This window comes from Pipistrellus hanaki (genome assembly GCF_964339955.1).
Source record: "Pipistrellus hanaki genome assembly, chromosome: 9".
Lineage (NCBI taxonomy): Eukaryota > Metazoa > Chordata > Mammalia > Chiroptera > Vespertilionidae > Pipistrellus > Pipistrellus hanaki.
This window is the reverse complement of record NC_140511.1, coordinates 12,425,131-12,439,245: the sequence shown is the minus strand read 5'-3', so window position 1 is coordinate 12,439,245 and position 14,115 is coordinate 12,425,131. Positions and strand designations below refer to the sequence as shown.

Below are 14,115 nucleotides of genomic sequence, written 5' to 3'. Positions count from 1 at the left end.
ATGATGGTTGCTTTGTGTATTGTATTATATATCATGTATACCATACCTTGTCAGATTATCATGTCTGGATTGAAAGGTTTTTTTAAAAAGCAAAGAAATATATATCATAAATAAAGGGAACATTAAGCAGAAGATGTTTAGACTTCAGAAGGTCCCTTTAACAGGTTCTCAGATGGAGTTAGGGCAGTGGTCAGCAAACTGCGGCTCGCGAACCATATGAGGCTCTTTGGCCCCCTGAGTGTGGCTCTTACACAAAATAACATGTGTGGGCTTGCACGTACAATGCGATTGAAACTTTGTGGCCCATGTGCAAAAGTTGGTTTTGGCTCTCAAAAGAAATTTCAATCGTTGTACTGTTGATATTTGGCTCTGTTGACTAATGAATTTGCAGACCACTGAGTAAGGGGAACATAGAACAATCGTTATACCTTCGTGATTGCTGATCAGGAATGATTCAGGGAGCTTTGATAGGTGAGGACAACAGGCTAGAGGGTATTGTGGTGGTTAGTTCACAAGTAGCCTGACTTTTGCTAGGCCATCCTACTGGGTAGAAGACAGATGGCAAAGGAGAGAAGCAAAAAAAGAATACAAAGAGTCTTTCAGTATTCTCTTACATATTGGCTATTGAATAACCTACAATTATTCATCATGAATCAAATTAATATTTGAAATTTCATAATACCTTCCATCCAAATATAGGTTGGATACACTGTGTTGAGTGTCAGGGCATAAGTTTAATCAACCCACTGCTGTTGTATTCTGACTGCTCCTGGGAAGCCTCCCAAATGGTCCTACAGAACGTTGCTATCCAGATCTTATCACTCTCTCCAAGCTCTACTCTTTGCAAACACAGACCTCAGGAAGTAAGTTATGAGGGAGAAGGGCTTACCCCTTTATCCAGAGACCAGTGAGGCTGTGCTGCTTGACACCAGGCCACCCTGCTCTTTCGTCTGTATTCACAGCACAGCAAACTTTTTGTTTCTGCCCATGAGTGATTCCAGAATTTATACCAACATTTCTGATGCTTGAGGCTTCTGCATTTATATAAAAGAAAGCAGTGAGGTTCAAGTCAAGCTATGCAATTTCACATACAGGTCTGTTTTAACTCTTGGTAAATTTTAAAAAAGCACAGATCTGAAACAGGTTTGGAATCAAAGGTAAAAGACCCAAAAGCAAGTAGAGATGAGCCTGTTGAAAGGCAGGGGCTTTCTCTGTAGCATGTACCTATCAAATTCATTGACAAGCCAATTACAAAATACTTAATCCAAGGTGGGAAACTGTGAGGGAAAGTCCCCACCATCTAGTTTATAACAGGGGCTTTCATTTCAAAATGTTCCTTTCTATCATATATTCAATGAGGAAAAGACACACGGTCAACATTAACCTAAAACATAGTTGGGTTGTGGTTCACTCCTCTCCTCTCCTTCCTGCCCTCCCCAGCTCCGTCTTCATCTGGGTGTGTGTGTGAGACAACCAGTCTGATGTGTGTCTCTCACATACATGTTTCTCTCTCTCCCTCACGGTCCTTTTTCGTCCTTTCACTCTCTCTGAAAAGGAATGAAAAATATATTCTCAGGTGAGGATTAACAAAACAATAACAAAAAAGAAAAGAAACAGAAAGAAAACATTAAAGCAACATTTCTATATAACATAAATAAAGGGATGCTTACTTGAACTCAAATGTTTTTACTTTAGAAGTTGCATTTAACAGGCTCTCAAAGATAGAGGGACACAAAATAACCATTAGTACCTTGGTGATTGTTAATGATGAAATAAAAAAGCTCTTCTTGGTTTGGACAAGGGGCTAGGTATGAAAATGGTTAACAAATATGGACTGAGCTTCTGAGCCAACCTATTGGTTGAAAGACAGATGACAAAAAGGGAAACAGGAAAGAAAATAGAGTCCTTGTACAATTTTCTTACATATGAGAAATTTTAAAACTTAAAATTATTCATTGTGTAAAAATTAATTTTCACACTATCTTCAATTTTTATATCTTTTTATTGATTTCTGAGAGAAAAGGAGAGAGAGAGAGAGAAATAGAAACATCAGTGATAAAAGAGAATCATTGATAGGCTGCTTCCTTCAAGCCCCCCACAGGGGATCAAGCCCAAAACTGTATATTGTCAGATTTTCACATTTGAATTTGATTCAAAAAAAAAGCAACATCCTAATATATAAAAAGCCAGAGGCTACCACAACTAAAACACCTGGATGGACCACCAAACATCAGGTTGCGTGGGGCAAGAAGGCTGTCAGGGGAGTTGGTGAGGGATGATCAAACTGCTGAACAGCAGGCTGCATGGGGTGACCAGGCCAGCAGGGGAGATAGTGAAGGACGATCAAATAACTGTACAGTAGGCTGTGTGGGGTGATCAGACTGGCAGGGGGAGTAGTTGGGGGCAACCAGGCCAGTGGGGAGGCAGTTAGGGGCAACCAGGCTGACAGTGGGGACAATTGGGGCATCCAGGCCAACATGCGGGGACAGTTAGGGGCAACCAGGCCAGCAGAGGGGGGCAGTTGGGGGTGACCAGTTCAGCAGGGGGGGGGGCAGTTGGGGGCGACCAAGCCAGCGCAGAGTGTGTGGGGGGGGAATTAGGGGCAACCAGGTCAGCAGGGGAACAGTTAGGAGTCAGCCTTCCGGATTCTGAGAGGGATGTCTGACTGCTGGTTTAGGTGGGATCTGGCCTAAACTGGCAGTCAGACATTCCCCCAGAGGTCCTGGATTGGAGAGGGTGCAGGCTGGGCTGAGGGAACCCCCTCCCAGTGCATGAATTTTCTTCCCTGGGCCTCTAGTTTTTATATAACATAAAGGGGGCCTTAAAATAGCAGATGTTTAGATTTCAGAAGATACCTACAGGTTCTCAGATGGAGCTAGGGGAACACAGAACAACTGTCAGTACCTTTGTGGTTGCTGATCATGAATTACTCAGGGAGCTTTGATAAGTGTGAGCAAGGCTCTGGGGTATAGGGTGGTTAGTGTATGAATATATTACAATATTATTCTGTTGACCATTCATTCAACCCCTTTTTATATATTAGGATATGAGCTTCTACTGGGCCATTCTTCTGAATAGAAGATAAGACTACAAAGGAGAGGAACAGGAAGGAAATAATACAAAAGGATCTTTGTACAGTTTTCTCTTACTTGTGGGAAATTGAAAGCATGATAGTTATTTCATCATGAATCAAAATAAAATTTGAATATGTACAGTACTTTCAATCCAAATAGGTAGTGTTCACTCTGTTGCTTGGCAGAGCATAAATTTTGCAAACTCACTGATGGTATACTCTGACTGGTCCTGGGAAATATCCCCCATTGGTCCTACCAGGAATACTATGATCATCAGGACAGATTTCATGACCAACATTCTCCAAAATATATTCTGTCAAACCATTGGCATAGGAAGAAAGTTATTAGGAAGAGGGGCTAACCCCTTCCTCCAGACACCGGTGAGGCCATGTTGGCTGACACCAGATCACCTGCTCTTAACTCTGGATTCCTAGCACTTCCCTGGAGACGTGCTGGCCACAGTGCTACTTGTGACCACGCTTTCTCCCACCACACACTCATGCCCACTTCAGTATCCAGAATTAGGAGGCTCTAAAGATGAAACACAACTGAGGTGTTGTTTTAATTCATCCAGTGAGTGATTCCAGATTACAGACAAGTATCCCTGTTGCTTGACTGCATCTGCAATTGCAGGAAAGAAAACACGAGAAGGGTCAATTCAAGGTGTACATTTTACACAGACACATATTTGAACATGCTCGAGCACCTGCACATGCACATGTGTGTGTGCATGGGAACAGAGGTGCACACACGTGCTCACTAAGGGGAAGGACCGGAACACTGGACACAACCTTTTAGGGTGTGCCTCCTGAGGAGAAGGACTGTTGTTTATTCTTTTTTTATTTTTATTAAATAAACAAGCTTTAATACAGCTCAGGTATATAAAATACTGTACACTGTAAAAGGTCTAGAAAACTAGAGCTTCAAGTCTTTGTTTTTAAAAAGTCATTCTAAGCTTAAGTGGAAAACCAAGAATGGAGTACAGAACTGTAACGAGGGCCATGGTGGTTCCACAGTGCCTACATCCAAAGTCCCTCATTGCAGAGCAGCCACCTCCTCAGTGGATATCACATTGATCTGTGTGTGGACACAGGCATGTCCAGCCTAGGGGTGGGGTGGGAAGCTGTATTGTCACTTGGGTATTCTCGAACTGAAACAGACCTCATAAGACCAAGAACCAGCCAGCATGAAGGATTAAATTAGAATGCACACACTCACACACACACAAATCCCATGTAGGTGGGCTACCCCAAACTCTCAACTTCTGGCTTTTGGTTTTTTTCCTAGGAGCTGTGACGGGTTCTTGTAAGTATACTGTTAAACAGTGTCCATAGTAGGGCCTCATTGCTTGGTCTTATGTGGTAACTTCTGTAGCACTCGGTACTGTGGTCTCTCCTTTCACTGTGTACTGCAGATGAACCATTTAGCTAACTCTTTCACCACCCCCAACATACCCTTGTGGAGAGCTCACAGGTCAGTCGGTTGAAATGTTCTGGAAGATCGCATATTTCCATAGCAGATGACCTTGATCCCTTTGTCCAGAATGTTTTCTCAAAGCTTCTTGAACTCATCTACATCTCTTTTCCAAATAAGCATGAAGCATTCTAAGAATTATGCTTGACCGCCTCCAGAAAAGGGCTTGGAAAATAGTGTCATCCACAGTCTGGCCACAATCCAGGGGAAGAAATGACTTGTTTTCATAGAGTTTCTGAACCTCTCTCATAACTTCAGTGTTCCTGAGCACATTCCGGTATCCAGCTGGATGAAGGACAGTGCGTTAGGGCTGGTGTAGACCCCATGGTTGTGTACTACGCTCAACTTCCGCTTCTGTTGAGCCCACTCTAGAACCTATTGTACATGAGTAAGGTCAAGGGATTTAGGTTGTTTCTCCCGCTATGCTGTGTACAGTACCAGGGGATTGTCGAAACCTGTAGTCGGTTCCAGGGCCCCATTTTCCATCAGGTAGAGAACTGATGGAAAATGGCTGTTTTTCAGAGTCTTCCGTCTTTGACTCCAAGTCATCGAATACTTCATAGAAACAGTCCTTGAAATACGGGGATTGAACATTACTAGCATGAGGAGAGAGCTTCTGAATAAGGTCATGGGCAACATGAACAAGATTCTTGTTTTCATGGAGACATTCCTGAAATTGTTTGCTCTCATTATCTTCTAGGAGATCAAAGTCAGTGACAGCATCACAAGGGACTGAGTTAACTGCTAGGGTTTGGCCAGTGACTCGGTCTGTGAAATAATTCATAACTGAGAGAAGAGATAGATGCGGGGAGGAAATTTATTTTACTTTCTGAGGGAGAAAAGGGCCAAGTGTTGCTCATCAATACAGGACAGGGGAAGAAAGAATGGCTTTCACTTTTAAAGAACAATTGGTTGCTGATGTTAGATGACAAGGAAGGGAGGAGTGATTGTGTTGAAGTTGAGCATATTGGGGGGAGGTTGGGTGGGGGTGTGTGTCTTGAAAAGTTAGTAAGTTTGCTCTTCAGGAGATAGTCTGACAGATATCCTAAGGAGATGTCTTATCAGTATTTTTTCCAAGCCTGTAAAATAAGTTTAGAATAAAAGTTATGAAGCATTTAAAAGAGGTTTATTTGGCCGAAACTGGTTTGGCTCAGTGGTAGAGCGTCGATCTGCGGACTGAAAGGTCCCGGGTTCGGTTTCGGTCAAGGGCATGTACCTGGGTTGGGGACACATCCCCAGTAGGGGGTGTGCAAGAGGCAGCTGATTGATGATTCTCTCTCATCAATGTTTCTAACTCTCTATTCCTCTCTCTCTCTGTAAAAAAATCAATAAAATATATTTTTAAAAAATAAAATAAAAAAATAAAATAAAATAAAAGAGGTTTGTTTGAAGGGGAGAGAGAAGGAAACTTTCTACTATCTAGAGAGTCCTTGATGTGAATTATCCCTGATTGTGAAAACAGCAAGGAGGAGGAAGATGCCAGAATGCAACCTTGGGAGTAGCTTATCTTGTCCCAACGTTTGAACAGAAGAGCTGTCTGAACTAGAGGAGCCAAAAATCTTGGGGTTTAGTTACCAGGTGTTTTTCATAAATTGAGGAAGGTCACAACAAAGATAAAGAAAGGCCTTTTTCTTGTCCCTACATTAAGCCCTTCCAGGATTTCAGGGCTGGAACCTGAGGTACAACCATAGCACTGATATGTGTTCTGATCACCAACACAACTTCCCATGGCTTCTTACGTTTTAGAAGCAGCATCCTGGGCTTTTTTTGGGGGGAGGGGGAGGGGAGGGGAGAGCACTCTCATGGAAGGATCCAAAAATCTTGTCTATCTCAGAGGATTGGCTTCTTGTAGAAGCCATCCAGTTTCTGTTGGAAGCACCTGACAACTCCATTCTGATCTCCTCTGGGTGCTGGGTATTTCTGGTTTTCCACCCATCCCTCTAGTGCAGTAGTCACCAATATTTCAGATCTCACAGACCACCAGTGATCCACGGACCATCGGTTGGCGACTGCTGCTCTAGTGGAAGTTCTTTTTCCCCCTGTTCATTCTGTGTCAGCTCCAAAGAACCCCACTATAACTTCATTTTTTAGAAGTCACTATTTTACTGTAGTAAATTCTTATTTTCCTTGTGATAATCACCTTTAAAAATTAAAACTGGCCCTGGCTGGTTAGAGCATCAGCCTATGTATTGGGTTGTGGGTTGGCTCCCTGGCCTGGTCTAGGCAGGTACAGAGGTAACCAATCCATGATGTTTCTCTCTCTCTCTGTCCCCCCTTCCCCCTCACCCAGCCACCTTCTCTTTCACACTTTCTAAAAATCAGTGGGGAAAAAAATATCCTCTGGGGAGGATAAAAGTTTAAAACTGAATAATTGCCTTAACTCCATAAATGAGTAATAAGTGGATAACATTAGCATGATTTCAATGTTTTTAGAATTATAAAAGCAATGCACTTTATAAAAAATTTAACCACCATCTAAAGGAGAATTGATTTGCAAGTGTCTCCTTCAGAGGTGACCATCATGAGAGGTTTGGTGGGCCTCTCTCAGGCTCTCTGCTTCTCATTCTGTCTCTTTCTGTCTCTGTCCCATGCATTTACACATATGCATGTCCGCCTGTTGAAATCACATGTTATCTAACAGGTGGGCTTCTGGATGCAGGCGGTTGGTCCACATGTCTCACCTCAGAGCATCACGAGGTCTTCCTCTGTGGCCTGTAGAGACCCCGGCACCTCCCTTAACAGCCACTGCGCTCCACTCCTCCGTGGGAAGCCGGGCTGGTAAAACCCCGACCTCTCTACGTGGACACGAGTGTTTCTCACACCCGGCTATTTCACCGGTGCTCTGATGGGAGGTCTGGAAAATACATATTTTAAAAATTGTACAAGTATTTGTGTGGGGTCACCTCCTGGAATGAGCATTGCCAGGAGAAGGTGAGCGGCCGCGGGAGCCTGCAGGGTCCTGCACCCTGTTCTGTCAGAGCTGGGCCTTCCCACTTCTCTCCGGGGGCTCTGCTGGGGCCTGTGTTCTCTACCTTTGTCCTCTGGCTGCTTGCCTGCTGACGAGAAGCCTGCGGGCCTGAGAGTGCCAGCGCCCGCCCCGCAGTGTGTACAGGGTGTGCGGGGAAATGGGGAGGTCAGTGTCTCGGACATGTACTGGAGAGTGCACATGTTTGCTCTCTATCCATTTCAACACCCTGCCTTTGGGGGTTTCCTCATGGCGGGGGGTATTAACCCTTTCTCTGGCCTTGGGTTGTAGGAACGCTTCTCAGTGTGTGGCTTTTCTCTCCAGCTTTCTGCATTTTTCTTGCTTTTGTTTTGGGCTCAGGAAGAATGGGCACAGGAAGCACCAGGTGTTTCCCGACTGGTTCCTGGCCCCGGGGCCTCTACTCTACCCCGAGATCACACACATTCTAACTAAAAGGACTTTTTTTTAGATCGAATCTTTAATTCATCTGTGATTTCCCCTTCAAATAACAAAAATCCTAGTGCAAATTAAAAAGAAAACAAACTAATCTGTCCCTTCTTGAATTATGTGAGCAGCCACAGAAAGGCGGCTGTGGTAGGGTTCCCTTTATATGAAACATTCAGAACAGGCAAAGGAACACAGCCAGAATGCAGGTGAGAGGTTGCCAGGGGCTGAGAAAGGGAGGGATGGGGAGTGAGTCTTTTGGTAAAGAGTTTCCATTTGGGGAGATAAGTATTCTGCAAATAGATGGTGGTGGTGTTTGCACAGTCTTGTGAATGTACATGATTTGCATAGTTTAAAACAACATTTTATGACATGTAATTTACAACTTGAAATATGTTAACATATACAATAGTTAAAGCAAAAATATGAAATAACTCCAAAACAAACGTTCCAAAGGCAGGGTAAAGGGAGTTCTGGGTCGGGGAGCAGTGTAAGAGGCTCCGTAGCTGGCACTGAGTTTCCTGAAGCCAGCTCCTTTTCAGGGTGGTGGGCAATGTGCCAGGTCCATTGCCAGCGCAGGCAACGGTTCTACCTGCGGAGGGATGGGGACTTTCCAGCTTTGGTGACGCCCCCCCCCCGTGGATGCTGTGGAATGTTGCTCATGTGCCATCTCCTGCCGCGGGCCGGCTGATGAAATAGATGCGGGTGCTGGCTGCAGCTCTGGCCAGGCTGCTGGCATTGACGTTTCTCCTGTTTGGGAGCCGCCTTTCCTTCTACACTGGCTTCTGCACCTGTGTCTGGCTCCTGAGGGTGTGCGGGCACTGAAGCTGTGCTAATTCTGGAGCTGGAAGAGGAGGAAAGATCACCCATGTGCCTGCCTTTCCATTTACCCCCCCCCCCCCCGCACCCCAGAGACAGAACACAGCCAGAGCCCACTGGAGAAGCCGCTGCCCAGGACTCTCCATAGGACATGTTCCTCCAGATGGGTGGTCAGAAGCAGACTTTGTTCCTGGCCCAATGACAGACTCCAAGTTTCGTTTCTACGTGCCCAGCACTGCCCCCTGCCTATATGCTCTCATTCACCACACTGCCTTCTCATGGCTGGCCTTTGACCCCTCCCCCCCGGGGGTGTGTGTGTCCAGGTTCTCAAATCCAAGGGAGTGGGCACGGAACTCCAGGTCAGGGCTGCCTAGGAAGAGGTGCACATGGGCGGGACCTGGGAAGTGTCCAGGGCAGCCTCTGGGCCAGCCCAGCCCTGTCCGGGCCCTGTTTCTGGAGACCCCTCCATGGCCAGTCAGCCCAAGCTCCCACTGACCCTTGTTGGTTGCATGGCACACCCGCATTTCCCCAGGGGAGATGGAGGGGTCGTCCCCACTGACCACCTCCCGAGAGACCTCCGAGCGGAGCTCTGTGATGAGAATGGCCATTAGCCCACCTGGAGGCATCCGAGCCTGGGGGCCGTGAGATTCCCCTCTAGGGCTCAAGAGGAACCTCAGGCAGAGGATAGAGCTCTAGTACTTCACGTCCACCCAGCCAGCCTTGACCTGTGTGGTATGAACATGACCAGCCCACCTGGCTTCCGACCCCTCCTCAATCTACACTCGTTTCAGGGCAGGCCCCCCTATGTGAAGCTCTCCTGCTTCTCACACACCCGGGGAGATGTCCAAGCGGGATCACAGTGGTGGCCTGGCCTGGACTGGACCAGCCCAGGTCTTCCTGTTACCTTTGAGTCCCTCCAGGAAAAAGGACAGACATGCCTGGGGTGAGATCTGACTCAAAGTCTGCAACTTTCCTGAGCCCAAGGCCTTGAGACCTGGGAATGCAACAAGTAAACATGCCTCTCCCTGGAGCATCTCTAGCTAAGAGAGCTGGGTAGGAGCTGATATATTACGCAGACTGTGGCTGCCTGATTACCAGGGTTCCGAGTTCTGATGAGGTCTTTCATGAGGAAGTGAGTCACCTGCCTGGGTTCCCCTACCTGAGCTTCCTCCTAAGACCAAGAGCTCCAAAGGCCCCCCTGGGCTGCTGACTGCTCCTCTGCACCACACACCACGCACAGTTTCACCATAACTGTCCCTACAGAGTCTGACCAAGCGAGGGGCTCTTTTTACTTCTTTCATGTCTTTGTTGTCCTTTACCCCTAACATTCGGGAACCACCGGGGTTCCTCCGTGACACCCTTCTCAGGGTGTTGAGTGACGCCCCTTGGTCCCGAGCCCAGTGGCATCCTTCACACTTCAGAGTGAGAGGCTACCATGCAGAAGCCGGAAGTGAGGCTTCGAAGGTGGTTGCAGAACCTGCACTGCCTGTTGGTGACCTGTCGTGCCTGCCCCTCACGGGTGCAGGTGGCTGTCCCTGTAGACCATCTCCTCCTGATAATTGGGTGGAGCCCTGCAGTGACCGTGACTGGCAGATGGACCGGAGGCATCAGAGCCATGTCCGTTCACTATCACTGCTTCTTTTCAATCTTCTGCTCTCAGATCAGGCCTGGGCCTGCATCTGCCCAGACCTCCACCAGGGGGATGAAATTCACCTCCAGGGATCGGGATAAACCTCAGGCAGAGGGATCCGCCCCACACTACAGATCCATTCTGCCAGACTCCACCTGGGACGCAGGCACGACCAACCCACCAGCTTCAGAACACTCCTCAGCCTGCTCCTGCTCAGGACAGGCCCTCCCCGCGGGAACCTCTTTTCCTCCACACACACATGGGGATGAGACACTGAGATGCCCGCCTGGGGTCAGAGTGGTGGCCTAGCCTGAACTGGACCACCCTGGGTCTTCGTTTGTTTGTTACCCTATAGGTCTTTCCAGAGGCTTTTTTTGGTTTGAGATCTGACCCAAAGTCTGCAACATCTGAAGAGCTGTCATTGTGGGCTTTCCTCAGACCACAGCCTCAGGATAGGTTGACGCTCTATTGAGCTTCTCCAGCAAAGTGAGCTCAATAAGGGCATCTCTAGAATGTGGCTGCCAATTGCCAGTGTTTAACGTTCTGTGCCTGGGTTCCCCGACCTGAGCTTCCTCCTGAGGCAAGAGGTTTCCAAGGGCCCCTTTGGGCTGCTGACTTCTCCCCCTGCACCACACACCATACACAGTTTACCCCATAACTATACAGAGTCTGACCAGGTGAGGGTTCAGTTTACTTCTGTTTGCTTTCCTTTAGCCCCCTGCCATTCTGGAACGCATGGAGCTCTCTCTGCCACCTTTCCCAGGATGGCACTGTTGAGGGATGCCCCTCCATCCGAGCCCAAAGCCATCCTTCGTGCTTCAGAGTGAGAAGCTCACCAGGCAAAAAACCATAAGGGAATCTTCTAAGGTGGTTGGAAGCCTCATTCTCAGCCATCTCTCTCCTCGGGCCATCACAAGGTGTCTCAAACCTGTTTGCTAATTACCCGGAGCATCTGGAAAGTGGGCAAATGCCTGCCTCCTTTAAATGTCCTTGAGACATTTCAGTAATTAGTAATTGCCTCTCTTGTTCCTACAACACTGAGACTCTTTGGCCATTAGGTGTGCTCCTCACTAAGGCTCTGCTGACAGGGGATGCATCAGCCAGTAGCTGCACAGTCAACAAAGAGGAGAAAGGAGGGAAAATGAGCAGGCCATGCACACTGGGTAGCGGAGAATTAGATAAGTATTCCTAGCTATTATAAAGCATCTTGAAATTTGCATTAAAAAATGAAGATATTTGGCAAAAAGATTGCTGATATCAGGTAATGGGTCATTCTATTTCAGAGAAGTGGCTCGGTGGGGAGAACTTGGTCATCCTGATCTGATCCAGCTTCCTCACCTGTCTCCTCCCTTCAGTGTTTGCTCCTATAATCTGAGCTCAGCCACATCACCAGAGAGAACATTCTCAACACAATCCCACCTTTTTCTTTTAAGGGGTCCAAAATGGCAGCAGATTAAGTGGAAGCTACACTGACCCTCTCCGAGGACCAAACTGGAATTACAATAAAAATATAGGGGGGGAAAATCCTGAATAATCAGCTGAAGACTAGCTAGAGAGAGTCCTTATAAGCACAGATGTAAAGTGGAGACTGCATAAAGCCTGGTAGGAAGTGTGGAGACACAAGAGGGCTGGCTGGGCTCCCACAGAAGGCAACTGAAGTTCTGGAGGGATATATCGGTTGTGGAGGTTCCCACTGACAACTCTGGGGTCCAGACCCCAAGCTGGGCTCCTCAGCCCAGAGCACCAGAAAGAAGAAACGTGCCCACATAACATCTGGCTGTGAAAAGCAGCAGTGTTGCTGTTTGCCAGGGAAAGACGGCTGGAAATATAGGCACCTCTTAAAGAGCCAATGCACAAAATTTTGTGTGCAGCCACTCACCTTGGACTCTGGCAGAGGGAGGGCAGAGTGGACTAGAGCTGTGTGAGGAGTTGGGGGCTCTGGGGCTAGAATTTAGAAGGCAGCCACCTGATTTCCTGTGCTGAGTTATTCTCCCATACTGCAGAGGACATATTTCTCCGCAGGCTTTTAACTTCCAGGCAGCTTTTGCTTGGGGGAAAGCAATCACTCCGCCCTGCGGACCCTGAGGCTCATTAAGAGACTGAAAATAACAATCTTCCTGCAAGCAGAGGCGGATCTCTGAATGCTTTGAGTCTTTGCCTGATCTGCTTCTGGACTAGGGGCTAGGAAAGCAGACCTTGGTGTGCTTTTTCGTCCTTCCCAAAGCCACCCAGCCCCAGCAGAGGGAGCCACAAGCCGTGGGTTACTGAAAGCTTTAAACATGGTACTCAGGGATAGTCATAAACAGCATCTGACATTGTCCTGAACCAGAGAACTTACAAAAGGACTGGGAGTCATAGCGGATCTACACAATACATAGAAACAAATCCAAACAAGCAGCCAAAATGGGGAGGGGAAAAAAAAAGTCCAAATTCAAAGAACAAGAGAATTCTCTAGAAGACGAGCTAAGTGAAATAAAGATAAAAATAAAGATAAAAAATTTATCAGCTGTAGAGTTCAGAATAATGATTACAAGGATGCTCAATAGCATAAGAAAAGATATAGAAACTATGAAAAATGATCAGTCCAAAATGAAGAATGATATAGCACTAATAAGGACACATTGGATGGAATACGCAGAAGATTATGGGTATCTGAGGATTTGATCAGTGAATTAGAAGACAATGTAAAAAAAATCAATCAAAATCAGAGAGTAAAAAGCAATTAAAAACTAGGACAGCTTAAGAGAGCTGTGGGATGACATGAAACAACAATATTCCCATCGTAGGTATTCTAGAAGGTAAAGAAAGTGAGCAAGAGATAGAGAACCTATTTGAAGAAATAATAGCAGAAATCTTCTCTAACCTGGTTGAAGAAAAAGTCACAAAAGTTCTAGAAGTACAGAGAATCAAGAAGAAGCCAAAGAGGTCCACATCCAGACAGGTCATAATTAAAAAGCCAAAAATTAAAGACAAAGAAAGAATCTTAAAAGCAGCAAGAGAAAAGGAATTTGTTACCTACAGAGAGCTCCCATAAGGCTGTCAGTTGATTTTCTTCAATAGAAATTCTACAGGCCAGAAGGAATGGCATGAAGTATTCAAGTTAATGTAAAGCAAGGATCTGAAACCAAGACTACTATATCCAGCAAAGCTATCATTCAAAATAGATGGTGAAATAAAAAGCTTCCTAGACAAAAAGAAAAAACAAACAAACAAACAAAACACACACACACACACAAAAAAAAAAAACACAAAAAAAAAAACCCACAAAAAAACTAAAGGAGTTTATCACCACCAGACTAGTATTGTAAAAAATGTTAAAGGGACTGCTGTAATAAGAAATAACGAGGAAGAGAAATACTAGTATAGGCTTAAAGAATTAAAATGGCAATAAATAAGTACTTATCAATATTGTTAAATTGTAAATGGATTAAATGCTCTAATCAAAAGACATAGGATAGCTGAATGGATAAGAAAACATGATCCATATGTATGCTGTTTACAAGAGACCCACTTCAGAACAAAAGAATCACACAGGATGAGAGTGGAGGGATAGAAAAAAATTTTTCATACAAATGAAAACCAAAAGAAGCTGGAGTAACAATACTCATACCCGGCAAAATAGATTTCAAAATGAAGGTCATAATAAAAGATAATAAAGGTCACCACATAATACTAAAGGAAACAATCCAACAAGAGGATATAACTCTGAT

The 14,115-nt window shown here is 45.8% G+C and overlaps 1 pseudogene across 1 annotated transcript; it reads right to left on the bottom strand.

Annotated features, from left to right (window-relative positions):
- Positions 1 to 3,662: 3,662 nt before the first annotated feature.
- LOC311627605 (protein FAM118B-like) lies at positions 3,663 to 9,383 on the bottom strand (annotated as a pseudogene). The gene is made up of 5 exons: positions 9,294 to 9,383; positions 6,197 to 6,308; positions 5,145 to 5,291; positions 4,529 to 4,915; positions 3,663 to 3,695 (listed from the first exon to the last, which is right to left on the bottom strand). The product of its transcript is annotated as a protein FAM118B-like (transcript).
- Positions 9,384 to 14,115: the final 4,732 nt, after the last annotated feature.